Raw genomic sequence first — 3,191 nt, 5'->3', positions numbered from 1 at the left:
TTTTTACAAGCCGAGCTATCAGGGAATACTTAGATATCATGCAACTGCTTGCTAAAAGTTCAGAGCACTTTCCCACCCACCCACATGCCCATCCCATTCTTTTGCAAAGGTTCATGCCTTGTCAGCACTGGGCCTAGGAATTCCAGGTTTCCCTTGGTGAAATTCGATCTTTCTTGGCTATAAACAACAGACCAAGGCTTCCCTGGTGGTTCGGATGGTAAAGAATCTGCCTGCAATGCAGGAGACCTGGGTTTGGTCCCTGGGTCAGGAAGATCCCCTGGAGGAAAGCATGGCAACCCACTCCAGTGTTCTTATGTGGAGAATCCCATGGACAGCAGAGCCTGGTGGGCTACAATCCACAGGGCCTCAAAGAGTGGGACCTGACTGAGTGACTGACAAGAACCCTAAGTGGAAGCAGAAAAGAAAGTAGGCAAATTTTGACTTAAAAAAAATTTTTTTTTTCTCTAAAATCCACACTCCAGGCCCATGGTGGTAGGAGGCAGCACCAGAGTTGACTAGGGCCCCCTTTTATTAGGGGCTCTCTCTTGATATTTGGCTTCTTCCCTCTCCACCCCTGGCACATGGGGTGAATGGCAGGGCACACAAACGAGAACAGAAGAACTCCCTCACAAGCCCCAGGATCCTGGGAGAATAGAGAGCTGCCCCACGGCCTTCACAGGAGGGGACAGAGGGGGCGGAGAGGGGAGAGGATTGCTTATTCGTTTCCTGGAACACTGTGTTAAGAATCTCAGCAATTGCAGTTAGTGCCCGGTCGTTTGGCAAGCAGAGTAGCTTCTCCTCGTTCCCAGCTGCACGGGATCTAATTCGCAAATACACCATCTTGCATTCAACACTTAAGTGGAAAACAGCAGCCCCAGGAGGGAGGCAGGCGATCTACCTCTGTAAGCCCCTTTCGGAGGGATTTATGTTTCTAGGTCGGCTGACTGACTGGCGTCGTCTCTGGAGAGGATTTCTTTGAGCGCCGACCCTCTCTCATCTCGGGTCCTAAAACCCACTCTGGCGGTTATAAACTGCAATTAAACGTGGAGAGAAATCGAGATTTGGTTGGGCCTTGGCCTGCCAGCATAAAATAGTAACTAAAATCTGTTTGAGAGCTCAGATTTTAAAAGGAAGATACTGCTTATTCTTCCCCCACTGGAAACCTAGTTAAAGGAAATTAAGGCCTCTCTTAAAGGTAACTAAGATTAGAGAGCTCGGTTTCCGTTTTCTGTGTTTCTGTGGGCCGAACGCCCAGGTCGGTCAGCGAGTTTCTTTCTGGGTGGAATGACGGATTCCTCTCGCCTGAATCCTAAAATGATAGCTTCTCTTGGTTCTGCAGCTGCGAACGACTGGCGCCCAGTAGCCCTATCCTGGCGGGGGTGTTGCTGGGAGTGGGGGGTATTGGGGGGGAGAGAAGTAGGAGTGAATGGGAAAGGGGAAAGAGCCAAACCTCGCTAAAAAGTTGAGAGAGAGCTGCGAGGAAGGAACGGCGGTTCCTCGAGGCTCTCTGCCCCTTTAAGTGCTTCACTGACTCAGCTAAGCTTCCCCCTCAGGTCGCGTTTTTTATGAATGAAAAACGTCCTTATATTCATTATATAAACAAGCCTGAGCTGATTGGTCAATGGTCCCCCACTGCATAAATTATGCAAAACAGACTCCTGAGGGGTAGGGAGGGACGCGCTGTTGACCAATGGGAACCGGAGTTGATGGGGCGGCTTGGCTGGATTTGCCCGCAGACAGGGTAAACAAGAAGCGATGGACAGCCGCTGGAGCGGCCTCGGGCCAATGGGAACGCGGCTGGGCTACAGCCGCGGGCCAATAGCAGAGGGCGGAGCGGCAGGCCGCTGGGGGCCGGGCCAGCGCTCCAGCCTGGTTGGCAGCTGCGGCGCAGAGTCCAGCCGCTGGTGCGCGGAGCGGTTCAGTGTCCCCGGAGCGGTTCGGCCCAGCCATTAGCCTAGGCTCCCAGGCCCGGTGCGCGCGTGCGTGAGCGCGCCTGCGCCCCGGGGCCGCTGCAAGGGGAGGAGAGCCGCCGCCTCAGGTGAGGGGGCGTCAAGTGGACAACCGGGGCTTCTGAGGGGGGTGTCCAGGAAGGGCCCAGCTGCCTAGAGTTCACTGGCTGATTCAGAATCCTCAAAGTCGGGGTGCACTTTTTTAAATCGAGGTTGGGCCCCCCTCCCTCGCGGAGCTCACCTCCCCCCTCCCCTCCCGGGGCCCGGTCCGGTTCGGTTCCTGGGAGGCGTCGGACGGGGGCGGCTAACGGTTCCGGAGCGCGAGGAGAACGGGTTTCCGCACGTCGCGGGGGAGGCCGGCGGGAACGCGAGGTGCGGGGGCTCCCGGGTGGGGATGGAGGGGTGCGGAGTTGCGGTCTTTACAGTCTCTGGAGATCTGAGAACCTCGAGGGGACTTGGAGGCTCGCGAGAAGAGGCACTCCGCCGATCTTTGCAGTGGGGAGGATGAGGGAGAAAGCAGCTTAGGGGGAATGTTTGAGAGGTGATGCACCCCCACCCCAGTACCAGGAGGGGTTAAGTGACATAGGCATGTGCAGCGTGTGGCGTTAGGGGTCGGCCAGGAACTTATGCAGGCCTTGCAAGTTTCAGGTTGTGGAAAGCGGACACCCAATCCCCCCCATCCCACCCCCAGCAGACTGAGGGCGTCAGGTTGCCGGCGATTCTGGAGAAATCGGGGAACATAAGAACCGCGGCCTGGGGATGGTGGAAAAGAAAAAGATGGGTGCGGAGGGGGATGGAGAGACGATGGAGCTTCGAGCTGGATTAGGGATCTGACCGAATTTTCAGAGGGGAGGGGACCTCTAGGGGGGAGCCGAACTCCTGATTGAGGAGGGGTGCCAAAGAGAGATGTTTGGAAGGGTTTTGGGGGTGGGGGACGGATTGGAGGCGGTTGGTAGCTCCCGGCGCCGCAGCTCGTTTTTATGAATGTGGGTGACTTTATGAATGAAGCGGGTTTCTTTCGTTGGCTCGCTGCTCCCTGCGGCTTTTTTTTTTTTTTTTTTTGTGAATGAAGCATTGAGCTTTCTTCCTAAAACGCTGGGGTGAGGGGCCTGCGTCGGAGGCAGGGCTTGCGTTGGGAGTGGGGGCGGGGGCTCATCTGAAGGAGTTTTCATGAATGGAGAAGGCTGGGAATTGGGTGGAAGTGTGTCTTGTTTTGTGAATGGGGCCCAGTGCGAGGGATCC

At 55.9% G+C, this 3,191-nt stretch overlaps 1 protein-coding gene across 1 annotated transcript in view; it reads left to right on the top strand.

Moving 5' to 3' along the window:
- The first annotated feature begins 1,859 nt into the window (after positions 1-1,859).
- ETV5 (ets variant 5) overlaps positions 1,860-3,191 on the top strand; it is a 59,418-nt gene continuing 58,086 nt past the window's right edge. The window contains exon 1 of the mRNA XM_010853886.1: positions 1,860-2,038. The gene's annotated coding sequence lies outside the window, so the exon portion shown is untranslated. The remainder of the gene's footprint in view (positions 2,039-3,191) is intronic.

This window comes from Bison bison, unplaced genomic scaffold, assembly GCF_000754665.1.
Source record: "Bison bison bison isolate TAMUID 2011002044 unplaced genomic scaffold, Bison_UMD1.0 scf7180017864333, whole genome shotgun sequence".
NCBI lineage: Eukaryota > Metazoa > Chordata > Mammalia > Artiodactyla > Bovidae > Bison > Bison bison.
The sequence above is the reverse complement of the archived record's forward strand: the minus strand, read 5'-3'. Positions and strand labels throughout refer to the sequence as shown.